This window comes from Tursiops truncatus, chromosome 6, assembly GCF_011762595.2.
Source record: "Tursiops truncatus isolate mTurTru1 chromosome 6, mTurTru1.mat.Y, whole genome shotgun sequence".
NCBI lineage: Eukaryota > Metazoa > Chordata > Mammalia > Artiodactyla > Delphinidae > Tursiops > Tursiops truncatus.
The window spans coordinates 27,499,804-27,513,767 of NC_047039.1; positions in this window are offsets into that span (position 1 = coordinate 27,499,804).

The window sequence follows — 13,964 nt, forward strand, 5'->3', positions numbered from 1 at the left end:
TTCTAGTTAGTACAGTCAGACAACAAAAAGAAATAAAAGGCTTCGAGAGTAAAAAGTAAAAAATATTTTTTAATTAATTTTTATTGGAGCATAGTTGCTTTACAATGTTGTGTTAGTTTCTGCTGTACAGCAAAGTGAGTCATCTATACATATACATATATCCCCTCTTTTTTGGATTTCCTTCCCATTTAGTTCACCACAGAGCACTGAGTAGAGCTCCCTGTGCTATACAGTAGGTTCCCCTTAGTTATCTATTTTATACATAGTAGTGTATATATGTCAATCCCAATCTCCCAATTCATCCCACTCTCCCTTCCTTCCCTGGTATCCATATGTCAGTTCTCTACGTCTGTGTCTCTATTTCTGCTTTGCAGATAAGTTCATCTGTATCATTTTTCTACATTCCACATGTAAGTGATATTATACAATATTTGTTTTTCTCTTTCTGACTTACTTCACTCTGTATGACAGTCTCTAGGTCCATCCAAATCTCTGCAAATTGCACAATTTTGTCCCTTTTTATGGCTGGGTAATATTCCATCGTATATATGTACCATATCCTCTGGGTTTTTCTTGAATTTTATTTTATTTTTTTATACAGAAGTTTCTTATTAGTTATCCATTTTATACATATTAGCGTACATATGGCAATCCCAATCTCCCAATTCATCACAACACCACCACCACCCCCGGCCACTTTCCCCCCTTGGTGTCCATACATTTGTTCTCTACATCTGTGTCTCTCTTTCTGCCTTGCAAACCAGTTCATCTGTACCATTTTTCTAGGTCCCACATATATGCATTAATATACAATATTTGTTTTTCTCTTTCTGGCTTACTTCACTCTGTATGACAGTCTCTAGATCCATCCACGTCTCTACAAATGATCCAATTTCGTTCCTTTTTATGGCTGAGTAATACTTCACTGTATATATGTACCATATCTTCTTTATCCATTCGTCTGTCGATGGACATTTAGATTGCTTCCATGACCTGGTTATTGTAAATACTGCTTCAATGAACATTGGGGTGCATGTGTCTTTTTGAATTATGGTTTTCTCTGGGTATATGCCCAGTAGTGGGATTGCTGGGTCATATGGTAATTCTATTTTTAGTTTTTTAAGGAACCTCCATACTGTTCTCCATAGTGGTTGTATCGATTTACAATCCCACCAACACTGAAAGAAGGTTCCCTTTTCTCCACACCCTCTCCAGAATTTGTTGTTTGTAGGTTTTCTGATGATGCCCATTCTAACTGGTGTGAGGTGATATCTCATTGTAGTTTTCATTTGCATTTCTCTAATAATTAGTGATGTTGAGCAGCTTTTCATGTGCCTCTTGGCCATTTGTATGTCTTCTTTGGAGAAATGTCTATTTAGGTTTTCTGCCCATTTTTGGATTGGGTTTTTTGTTTCTTTAAAATTGAGCTGCAGGGGGCTTCCCTGGTGGCGCAGTGGTTGAGAGTCTGCCTGCCGATGCAGGGGACACGGGTTCATGCCCCGGTCCAGGAAGATCCCACATGCCGTGGAGCGGCTGCGCCCGTGAGCCATGGCCGCTGAGCCTGCACGTCCGGAGCCTGTGCTCCGCGACGGGAGGGGCCACAGCAGTGAGAGACCCACGTACCGCAAAAAAAAAAAAAAAAAAAAAAATTGAGCTGCATGAGCTGTTTATATATTTTGGAGATTAATGCTTTATCCATTGATTCGTTTGCAAATATGTTCTCCCATTCTGAGGGTTGTCTTTTCGTCTTGTGTGTAGTTTCCTTTGCTTGGCAAAAGCTTTTAAGTTTCATTAGGTCCCATTTGTTTATTTTTGTTTTTATTTCCATTACTCTAGGAGGTGGATCAAAAAAGATCTTTCTGTGACTTATGTCAGTGTTCTTCCTATGTTTTCCTCTAAGAGTTTTATAGTGTCTGGTCTGAGGTTTAGGTCTCTGATCCATTTTGAGTTTATTTTTGTGTATGGTGTTAGGGAGTGTTCTCATTTCATTCTTTTACATGTGGCTGTCCAGTTTTCCCAGCACCACTTATTGAAAAGACTGTCTTTTCTCCATTGTATATCCTTGCCTCCTTTGTCATAGATTAGTTGACCATAGGTGTGTGGGTTTATCTCTGGGCCTTCTATCCTGTTCCATTGATCTATATTTCTGTTTTTGTGCCAGTAAGATATTGTCTTGATTACTGTAGATTTGTAGTAAAGTCTGAAGTCAGGGAGTCTGATTCCTCCTGCTCTGTTTTTTTCCCTCAAAACTGCTTTGGCTATTCAGGGTCTTTTGTGTTGCCATAAAATTGTGCAATTTTTTGTTCTAGTTCTGTAAAAAATACCACTGGTAATTTGATAGGGATTGCATTGAATCTGTAGATTGCTTTGGGTAGTATAGTCATTTTCATAATATTGATTCTTCAAATGCAAGAACATGATATATTTCTCCATCTTTTTGTATCATCTTTAACTTATTTCATCAGCGACTTATAGTTTTCGGCATACAGGTCTTTTGTCTCCCTAGTACTTTTATTCCTAGGTATTTTATTCTTTTTGCTGCAGTGGTAAATGGGAGCAATTCCTTAATTTCCCTTTCAGATTTTTCATCATTAGTGTATAGGAATGCAAGAGATTTCCGTACATTTATTTTGTATCCTGAAACTTCACCCAATTCATTGATCAGCTCTAGTAGTTTTCTGGTAGCATCTTTAGGATTCTCTATGTATAGTATCATGTCATCTGCAAACAGTGATAGTTTTACTTCTTCTTTTCCAATTTGTATTCCTTTTATTTCTTTTTCTTCTCTGATTGCTGTGGCTAGGACTTCCAAACCTATGTTGAATAATAGTGGTGAGAGTGGACATTCTTGTCTTGTTCCTGATCTTAGAGGAAATGCTTTCAATTTTTCACCATTGAGAATGATGTTTGCTGTGAGTTTGTTGTATTTGGCCTTTATTATGTTGAGGTAGGTTCCCTCCCTGCCCACTTTCTGGAGACTTTTTATCACAAATGGGTGTTGAATTTTGTCAAAAGGTTTCTCTGCATCTATTGAGATGATCACATGGTTTTTATTCTTCAATTTATTAATATGGTGTATCACATTGATGGATTTATGTATATTGAAGAATCCTTGCATTCCTGGGATAAACCCCACTTGATCATGGTGTATGATCCTTTTAATATGCTGTTGGATTCTGTTTGCTAGTATTTTGCTGGGGACTTTTGCATCGATATTCATCAGTGATATTGGTCTGTAATTTTCTTTTTTTGTAGTACCTTTGTCTGGTTTTGGTATCAGGGTGATGGTGGCCTCATAGAATGAATTTGGGAGTGTTCTTTCCTCAGCAAATTTTTGGAAGAGTTTGAGAAGGATGGGTGTTAGCTATTCTCTAATTGTTTGATAGAATTCACCTGTGAAGCCATCTGTTCCTGGGCTTTTGTTTGTTGGAAGATTTTTAATCACAGTTTCAATTTCATTACTTGTGATTGGTCTGTTTATATTTTGTATTTCTTCCTGGTTCAGTCTTGGAAGGTTATACCTTTCTAAGAATTTGTCCATTTTTCCAGTTTGTCCATTTTATTGGCATAGAGTTGCTTGTAGTAGTCTCTTAGGATGCTTTGTATTTCTGCCGAGTCTGTTGTAACTTCTCCTTTTTCATTTCTAATTTTATTGATTTGAGTCCTCTCCCTCTTTTTCTTGATGAGTCTGGCTAATGCTTTATCAATTTTGTTTATCTTCTCAAAGAACCAGCTTTTAGTTTTATTGATCTTTGCTATTGTTTCCTTTGTTTCTTTTTCATTTATTTCTGCTCTGATCTTTATGATTTCTTTCCTTCTACTAACTTTGGGTTTTGTCTGTTCTTCTTTCTCTAGTTCCTTTAGGTGTAAGGTTAGGTTGTTTATTTAAGATTTTTCTTGTTTCTTGAGGTAGGCTTGTATAGCTATAAACTTCCCTCTTAGAACTGCTTTTGCTGCATCCCATAGGTTTTGTATCATCGTGGTTTCGTTGTCATTTGTCTCTAGGTATTTTTTGATTTCCTCTTTGATTTCTTCAGTGATCTCTTGGTTATTTAGTGACGTATTGTTTAGCCTCCATGTGTTTGTGTTTTTTACATTTTTTCCCTGTAATTCATTTCTAATTTCATAGTGTTGTGGTCAGAAAGGATGCTTGATATGATTTAAATTTTCTTAAATTTACTGAGGCTTGATTTGTGACCCAAGATGTGATCTATCCTGGAGAATGTTCTGTAAGCATTTGAGAAGAATGTGTATTCTGCTTTTTTTGGATGGAATGTCTGATAAATATCAGTTAAATCTATCTGGTCTATTGTGTCATTTAAAGTTTGTGTTGCCTTATTAATTTTCTTTTTGGATGATCTGTCCATTGGTGTAAGTGAGGTGTTAAAGTCCCCCACAATTATTGTGTTACTGCCAATTTCCCCTTTTATAGCTGTTAGTAGTTGCCTTATGTGTCGAAGTGCTCCTATGTTGAGTGCATATATCTTTATAATTGTTATATCTTCTCTTGGATTGACCCCTTGATCATTATGTAGAGTCTTTCCTTGTCTCTTGTAACATGCTTTATTTTAAAGTCTATTTTATCTGATATGAGTATTGCTACTCCAGCTTTCTTTTGATTTCCATTTGCATGAAATATCTTTTTCCATCCCCTTACTTTTAGTCTGTATGTGTCCCTAGGTCTGTAGTGGGTGTCTTGCAGACAGCATATATATGGGTCTTGTTTTTGTATCTATTCAGCGAGCCTGTGTCTTTTGGTTGGAGCATTTAATCCATTCATGTTTAAGGTAATTATTGATATGTATGTTCCTATTACCATTTTCTTAATTGTTTTTGTTTGTTTCTGTAGGTCTTTTTCTTCTCCTGTGTTTCCCACTTAGAGAAGGTCCTTTAGCATTTGTTGTAGAGCTGGTTTGGTGGTGCTGTATTCTCTTAGCTTTTGGTTGTCTGTAAAGCTTTTGCTATCTCCATCAAATCCGAATGAGATCCTTGACTGCTAGAGTAATCTTGGTTGTAGGTCCTTCCCTTTCATCCCTTTAAATATGTCATGCCAGTCCCTTCTGGCTTGTAGAGTTTCTGCTGAGAAATCAGCTGTTAACCTTATGGGAGTTCCCTTGTATATTACTTGTCATTTTTCCCTTGCTGCTTTCAGTAGTTTTTCTTTGACTTTAATTTTTGCCAATTTGATTACTATGTGTCTCGACATGTTTTTCCTTGTGTTTATCCTGTATGGGACTCTCTGCACTTCCTGGACTTGGGTGGCTATTTCCTTTCCCATGTTAGGGAAGTTTTCGACTATAATCTCTTCAAATATTTTCTCAGGCCCTTTCTCTTTTTCTTCTCCTTCTGGGACCCCTATAATGTGAATTTTATTGCATTTAATGTTGTCCCAGAGGTCTCCTAGGCTGTCCTCATTTCTTTTCATTCTTTATTCTTTAGTCTTTTCCGCAGCAGTGTATTCCACCATTCTGTCTTCCAGGTCACTTATTCGTTCTTCTGCCTCAGTTATTCTGCTATTGATTCCTTCTAGTGTATTTTTCATTTCAGTTATTGTGCTGTTCATCTCTGTTTGTTTGTTCTTCAATTCTTCTATGTCTTTGTTAAACATTTCTTGCATCTTCTCGATCTTTGCCTGCATTCTTTATCCGAGGTCCTGGATCATCTTCACTATCGTTATTCTGAATTCTTTTTCTGGAAGGTTGCCTATCTCCACTTCATTTAGTTGTTTTTCTGGGGTTTTATCTTGTTCCTTCATCTGGTACATAGCCCTCTGTCTTTTCATCTTGCCTGTCTTTCTGTGAATGTGGTTTTTGTTCCACAGGCTGCAGGATTGTAGTTCTTGCTTCTGCTGTCTGCCCTCTGGTGGATGAAGCTATCTAAGAGGCTTGTGCACATTTCCTGATGGGAGGGACTGGTGGTGGGTAGAGCTGACTCTTGTTCTGGTGGGCAGAGCTCAGTAAAACTTTAATCTCCTTGTCTGCTGAGGTGTGGGGCTTGGTTCCCTCCCTGTTGGTTGTTTGGCCTGAGGTGATCCAATACTGGAGCCTACCTGGACTCTTTGGTGGGGCCAATGGCAGACTCTGGGAGGGTTCTTGCCAAGGAGTAATTCCCAAAACTTCTGCTGCCAGTGTCCTTGTCCTCATGGTGAGACACAGCCACCCCCTGCCTCTGCAGGAGACCCTCCACCACCAGCAAGTAGGTCTGGTTCAGTCTCCTATGGGGTCACTGCTCCTTCCCCTGGGTCCTGATGCTCACACTATTTTGTGTGTGCCCTCCAGGAGTGGAGTCTCTGTTTCCCCCAGTCCTGTCGAAGTCCTGCAATCAAATCCCACTAGCCTTCAAAGTCTGATTCTCTAGGAATTCCTCCTCCCATTGCCAGGCCCCAGGCTGGGAAGTCTGACGTGGGGCTCAGAACCTTCACTTCAGTGGGTGGACTTCTGTGGTATAAGTGTTCTCCAGTTTGTGAGTCACCCACTCAGCAGTTATGGGATTTGATATTATTGTGATTGCGCCCCTCCTACCATTTCACTGTGGCTTCTCCTTTGTCTTGGATTTGGGGTATCTTTTTGGTGAGTTCCAGTGTTTTCCTGTCGATGATTGTTTAGCAGTTAGTTGTGATTTGGTGCTCTCGCAAGAGGGAGTGAGAGCACGTCCTTCTATTCCACCATGTTGAACCAATGTGTAACACATCTTCTTTATCCATTCTTCTGTTGATGGATATTTAGGTTGCTTCCATGTCCTGGCTATTGTAAATAGTGCTACAATGAACATTGTGGTGCATGAATAAACGTAAAATGGTTTTTATCCTCAGACATGATCATCTATATAGAAAATCTGATGGAATCTGCAGAAAAAAGTTGTGAGAACTAATAAGTGAGAGGATATAATATCAATATATAAAAATCAATTCCATTTCTATGTATTAGCAATGAACAACCTGCAACTGAAATTGGAAAACAATGCCATAACAGCAAAAAAGAAGAAACACTAAGGTATAAATCTGACAGAAGATGTGAACAACCTGCTGTATTAGTTTCTTAAGGCTGCCAAAACAAATTATCACAAATTTGGTGGCTTACAACAACAGAAATTTGTTCTCTCCCACTTCTGGAGGCCAGGAGTCTGAAATCAAGGTGTCAGCAGGGCTATGCTCCTTCCAAAAGCACTAGGGGAGAATCCTTCCTGCCTCTTTCAGCTTCTGCTGGCTTCAGGCATCCCTTGGTGTGTCTTGGCTTGTAGCCGTATCACTCCATCTTCACGTTGCCCTCTCCTCCTCTCTCTCTCTCTTCTACATGTCTCTTACAAGGACACTTGTCATTAAACTTAGGGCCCATCTAGATAATCCAGGATGACCTCCTCATCTCAAGACCCTTAACTACATCTACAAAGAAGATTTTTCTAAATAAAGTCACACTCTCAGGTTCTGGAGATTAGGATGTGGACATATCTTGGGGAATGGGATGGAAGGGCAATGATTCAGCTCACTACACCTATACACTGAAAGCTACAAAATATTGCCAAGAGAAACTTACACCCAATTAAGACAAGTTATACCTGTCCATGAGTCAAAGGACTCAATATTGTTAAAATGTCATTTCCCTCCAGATTCTACACAATCCTACCCAAAATCCAAGTAGGCTTTTCTTGTAGAAATTGACAAATGATTCTAAAATTTAGGGGAACTCCCTGGCACTCCAGTGGTTAGGACTAGGTGCTTCTGCGGCAGGGGGCATGGGTTCAACGCCTGGTCAGGGAATTAAGATCCCGCATGCCAGGACTGCCAAAACCAAAATTTATATGGAAAGGCAAAGGACCTCAAACAGCCAAAACAACTTTGAAAAAGAACTAAATTGACAGGCTAATGCTATCTGATTTCAAGATTGTTATAAAGCTACACTAATCAAAACAGTGGTATTTTGTACAAATAGATCAATGGAGGAGAAAAAGTGTACAGAAATAGACCCACCCATACATGAACACCTGCTTTTTTACAAAGGTGGAAAGGCAATGCAATTGAGAAAGGATAGTCTGCCCACAAATTGTGCTGGGACAATTTGGATATTTGTATGAAAAAAAAAGTACTTGGATCCATACCTTGCATCGTCTACAAAAATCAACTTTTAAATGTAAACTCTAAAACTATAAAATTTCTAGGAGAAAGTACATGTGACTTTAGGTTAGCCAGAGATTTGTTAGATATGACACAAAAAGTGTTACCGAGCAAGGGCTGGCTGCCCGACCTGCATAAAAACCAGTACAATGGTACAGGGTTTTGAGAAAAGAAAGAGCTTTATTGCAAAGTCAGCAGGTAAGGAGACAGGAGGCAGGGCTCAAATCTGTCTCCCCCTCCAGAGTTCCAGGTGAAATTTAAGGGGTGAGGGGAATAAGCAAATTGGCGAGTCTTAGATCAGTCCACACATGGTAATCAGCTGCTGGAAGCTGGATTTTCCTTACTGAAGGACTTCTCACTTCATAAAGGGCTTCAGTGGCAACATTTCTATTATTTGAGTTTCGTAGACTGGAGATTCTTGGTCCTGGGGTCATTCAGGAGACGTGGGTTCCCGTCTTGCATATGTGCAGTGCTGTCTCTGTAAAATAGCTCCAGGTTTTATTAGTCAACTTGTTTTAAGGAAACAAAACCAGTTTAAACTGGCCGGTGTTTCACATGCTGTTTCCAAAGTACAATCCATAAAAGAACATGTTGATAAAAAAAAAAGGATTACATCAAAATTTAAAACTTCTGCTCTTGGACTTCCCTGGTGGCGCAGTGGTTGAGAGTCCACCTACCAGTGCAGGGGACACGGGTTCGTACCCCGGTCTGGGAGGATCCCACATGCGGCGGAGCGGCTGGGCCCGTGAGCCATGGCCGCTGAGCCTGCGCATCTGGAGCCTGTGCTCCACAACGGGAGAGGCCACTGCAGTGAGAGGCCCGTGTACCGCAAAAAAAAAAAAGAATCCACCTGCCAATGCAGGGGACATGGGTTCGAGCCTTGGTCGGGGAAGATCCCACACGCTGCGGAAGCAACTAAGCCCGTGTGCCACAACTACTGAACCTGCACTCTAGAGCCTGCATGGCACAACTACTGAGCCTGCATCCTGCAACTACTGAAGCCCGCATGCCTAGAGCCCGTGCTCCGCAACAACAGAAGCCACCACAATGAGAAGCCCACGCACCGCAACAAAGAGTAGCCCCCGCTCACTGCAACTAGAGAACGCCCGCACAGCAACGAAGGCCCAATGCAGCCAAAAATAAATAAAATAAATATTTTAAAAAACCGAAAAACTTCTGCTCTTCAAAAGACACTGTTAAGAAAATGAGAAGACAAGCCATAGACTAGGAGGGAGTTTTGCAAAGCATATAACTGATAAAGGGCTTGAATCCAGACTATACAAAACCTCTCAAAACTCAACAATATGACAAAAGAAAAATCAGCTCAAACTTTTAAAAGTGCAAAAGATTTGAATACACCACCAAAGATAAAGAGTTGGCAAATAAGCACAGGAAAAGATGCTAAGCATTATTAGTCAGAGAAATGCAAATGAAAACCACAATGAGATATCACTTCACACCTTTCAGAATGGTTAAAATGAAAAAGACCCACCATACCAAGTGTTGGTGAGGATGCAAAGTACGGGAACTCTCGTGCACTGCTGGTGGGGATATAAAATGGTACACACTTTCAAAAACACAGGTAGGGCTTCCCTGGTGGCGCAGTGGTTGAGAGTCCGCCTGCTGATGAAGGGGACACGGGTTCGCGCCCCAGTCCGGGAAGATCCCACGTGCCGCGGAGCGGCTGGTCCCGTGAGCCATGGCCACTGAGCCTGCGCGTCTGGAGCCTATACTCCGCAACGGGAGAAGCCACAACAGTGAGAGGCCCGTGTACCACAAAAAAATAAAAAATAAATAAAAATAAATAAAAACACAGGTAAACATGCACCTAGTATGTGATCCACCCATTCCACTTCCAGGCATTTACCCAAGAGTAAATCCCCGTACATGTGCATGTCCCTACAAAAACTTGTACACAAGTACTCATATCAGCTGTGTTTGGAATAGCCCAAAACTGAAAAACTGGAAAGAGCACAAATGTCCATGAGTGGGTAAATGGATAACTACATTGTGGTATATCCATACATGGAATGCCATTCAGCAATAAAAAGGAATGAACTATTGATACATACAGCAACAGGAATGACTCTCAGCCTAATTGTGCTGAGTGGAAGAAGTCAGCCCCCCACCCCACCAAAGTACACACTGTACGATTCCCTTTGTATAAAACTGCAAAAATGCAAAATAATCTGTAGTGACAGGAAGCAAATCTGTGGTTGCCTTGCGGTGGGGGATGGAGAGAAGGGAGGAATCACAAAGGAGCACAAGGCGACTTTGGGGGAGATGGTTACGGTCACTGTATTGATTGTGGTATTGGTTTCATGTCAAAACATATCAAATTGTACACTTTAAATATTGTATGTCAATTGTACCTCGATAAACTTGTTAAAATAAAATAAAAAATAGGGCTTCCCTGGTGGCACAGTGGTTGGGAGTCCGCCTGCCGATGCAGGGGGCACGGGTTTGTGCCCCGGTCTGGGAAGATCCCACGTGCCGCGGAGCGGCTGGGCCCGTGAGCCGTGGCCGCTGAGCCTGCGCGTCCGGAGCCTGTGCTCCGCGGCGGGAGAGGCCACAGCAGTGAGAGGCCCACGTACCGCAAAAATAAATAAATAAAATAAATAAAAATTTGTAAATGAGGAAAGAAAACATTTTGGAAGGAGGAATGTTAAATGGTCACAGTGGTTTTCTCAGGGAGGGGATTGAAATGGGTGGTTACTTTCAAGGGGGACTGGAGCTTTAACTGCATTATTTGAATTTTTATAACACAAACAGACCCACATATTAACTGTGTTATTTTTTAAAGTTAAAAAGAAATGGCAGGCACCAAGTGGGCTCTGATGTTTGTTGACTCTGAATCTTCAGAGAACCTCTATGGGTTGTAATATTTTTACAGTGGGAACTTTGTTTTTACAATGTAAAATATCTTTAAATGAATTGAAATGTATTTCTTATTTTAAATGTTTTTTCCTGAGAATTTCTGAAGAACTGAGTTTGGAAAAATCTGCTTTTTAACAGATGTCTTACGTTCCTTCCTCAATATTTTTCTAGACTCTGACTAATGCATGAATTTTTTTGGCCACCACCCTCGGAACACAACCTCTGTTACCAGATGTTTGTCTTCCTGCTTTTTGTATTTAAAGGATTCGGAGGAGATTTCGCCGTTACAGCCACATAATTATTTTTTTCAACAATTAAAAATTTTGACCACCACAGTGTCCACAGACTAATTAAATTGAGGCATAGAAAGCTCAATTTAATTAAAGAGCTTCAGAAAAGGTTCAGCCTGTTGCCTCCCATGATGGTGCTGATGGTGTGCCCAGAAATCATTACCCCAGGAATTCTGATAGACACAGCCGCCTGGCTGCAGCCCAGGGACTGTGAGCCATGAAGAAACCCCATGTGTAAAATAAACCTTCAGGCAAATGAGAAATGGTCCTTCAGAAAGTACTGTAACTGAGCCATGGAGTAGAAAGTTGAATTAAATATGGGACCAGCTAAGTTCTTTCTCTCTGGCGTCATTCATTCAGTCCTCACTCAAGCACCTTCAGGTCCCCCATCCCCCCTTAGGAACACGGGATGCACAGCTGGCTCCCCTCTAAGGAGGCAGGTGGCCCTGGGAGCACAGGGAGCCCAGGCAGGACAGGCCCTGGAGCCCAGTTCCTTTGGGAAGAGGGAGAGGCTCCCAGGCCCGGGAGACACTTGGACGTGGCCTACGGAAAATAGGGGGATGAGAATTCTGGACAAAGACACAGTACATGGAAGTGCTTCTTGTCTTTTGTTCTGAGACCAAATCATTCTGTCCCGGGACTGTAGGAGAGGGTTGGGGGAGAAATAAAGCTGGGGATTGTTTTGGTGATAAATTTCAAAGAGCTCCCTCCTCTTCCAGTCTTTTAAATCCACATTTCTTTACTTTCTTTAGATGAACTCAATGTTGACTACAAACCCCCATTTCCCCCCAGGGCTGGTGAGATATCTGACCTAGGTCTTTCTGGTCCCCAAGATTGTGCCGAGGTTCAGGGGTCATTTGGAGCTGAGATGTTGAATATTGCCCTCAGGCCTGGGTCCTCTACTCCCCTTCCCAGCTGCTGCACTGGGCTTGCAGCCTAGGTGCCTTCAGCAAGGCTGGAACACATACATATCTTGTCCTTAAAATATAGAACTGTGTCCGGGAGGCTGGTCCCTCTCAAGGAGCCAGAGGGTGAGCACCCACTCTGAGGTGAGTGGGTAGAGGGCTGTGTATGCTGTCTGCTCCCATAGACATCCTGAGAAACAGGGCTCCAGGAGCTCAGAGACCTGTCTTCTAATTTGGGATCCACTCTCCACCCAAGGAAATCACTTTTCTCTGTCCCTTTGTCTGAGTCTGGCTGAGGAGATGGCTTGTGTAGGAGCTCTCGTAACTCTTAGGAGAAAGTGAAAACAGAACTATGATCCTCTCCAGTGCACCCATGGGGGGCTGTCTGATAGGGGGAGTTATTCATCTTTGCTGAGGCTGTCTCTGGCACAGAACACTGATGGGATGACCGGGAAGAAACAGGGACCTCCAGGATCTGTCCTTGCCCCAACTCCAAGGACCAGGCTTGTCTGGAGAAGCCCCTTCCCAAATCCTCCCCCAGTGACTGACCCCACGTTCCAGCCCCTCCTCAGCCCTTCACAGCAGCGTCAGTCACCCCGTCTCAGCCACCTCCCTCAAGAGGGCTGTCACCCCAGTGGCTGCTTATTTTAAATTCAGGTACATTAGATATAATTAATATACAGTCAAATCCTCTGTTTTTCATGTTGTAAGTTTTGACAAACACACAGTTACCTAATCACCACTGCAGTCAAGATATAGGACTGCTCCATCCACGCAGACAGCCCCCTGGTATCCCTTGGCAGCCCTCATCCCGAGCCCCGCACCCACTCATCTGCTTTCTGTCCCTCTGGTTTTACATTTCCAGAATGTCATACAATATGCAGCCTTTGGGGTCTGGCTTTTCTCACTTCACAAAATGCATTTGCCATTTGCCAGTGCTGGCTCTATCTGTCGTTTGCTCATTTCTGAGCTGAGGAAGTTTCCATTGTATGGATGGACCATGGCACGTTTAGCCGTTCACCCAAGGACGCTTGGGCTGGTTCTAGCTTTTGCCAACTGTGAGTAAAGGATGGGACGATACATATGTGTGGGTGAGTTCTCCCCCCAAAACTCGGTTTTGATTTCTCTTGGTGAAAAGCCTAGGAGAGGGATGGCTGGGCCAGGTGGTGAACAACTTTATAAGAAGCAGCTCTTTTTTATTGTTTCCTCCAGAGAACCCGGCTCCCCTCTCTCCTCGACTCTGCCTCTGCCTCTGCCTGGTCCGTCCTACATGCCCGAGCTTTCACTTTGTCCACAGATTCATGGGTAATTGTCTTTCAGCTCCATTCCCTGGTTTCCATCCCCCCTCCAGTCTCTGGGTCTCCCTCCACACTTCCCATGCCTTTCTAAAGACGCATCTCATCACGTCTGTCCCCCTCAGTCCTCTCTGGGTCTGCCTGATGGGCTCAGGACTCTCACGTCCCTGAGCCCTCCTGCTCTGTTTTTACCCCTTCCCCAATGACATCCGTCCTCCTGGGCCCACTGGAGGAGACCCTTTCTCTGCGCAGTTTCCCAGGGCCCAGGCCAGGTGAGAGTGCTCTCTTCTGCCCGACTGCTGGGTCCTGGAAGGTAGGGGTGGCTTCTCATTAAAGTATGGCCCCCCCCAACCCAGCAGACACATGGCACAGAGTTGGTGTCCGAGGGGGACACAGGCAGGGAAGACTCTGCCCCAGAAAGGGGGCAAGTAGAAAAAACAAAAAAGCGGGAAAACCCCACTCCCAGCAGGAACATGGTGGGGACAGG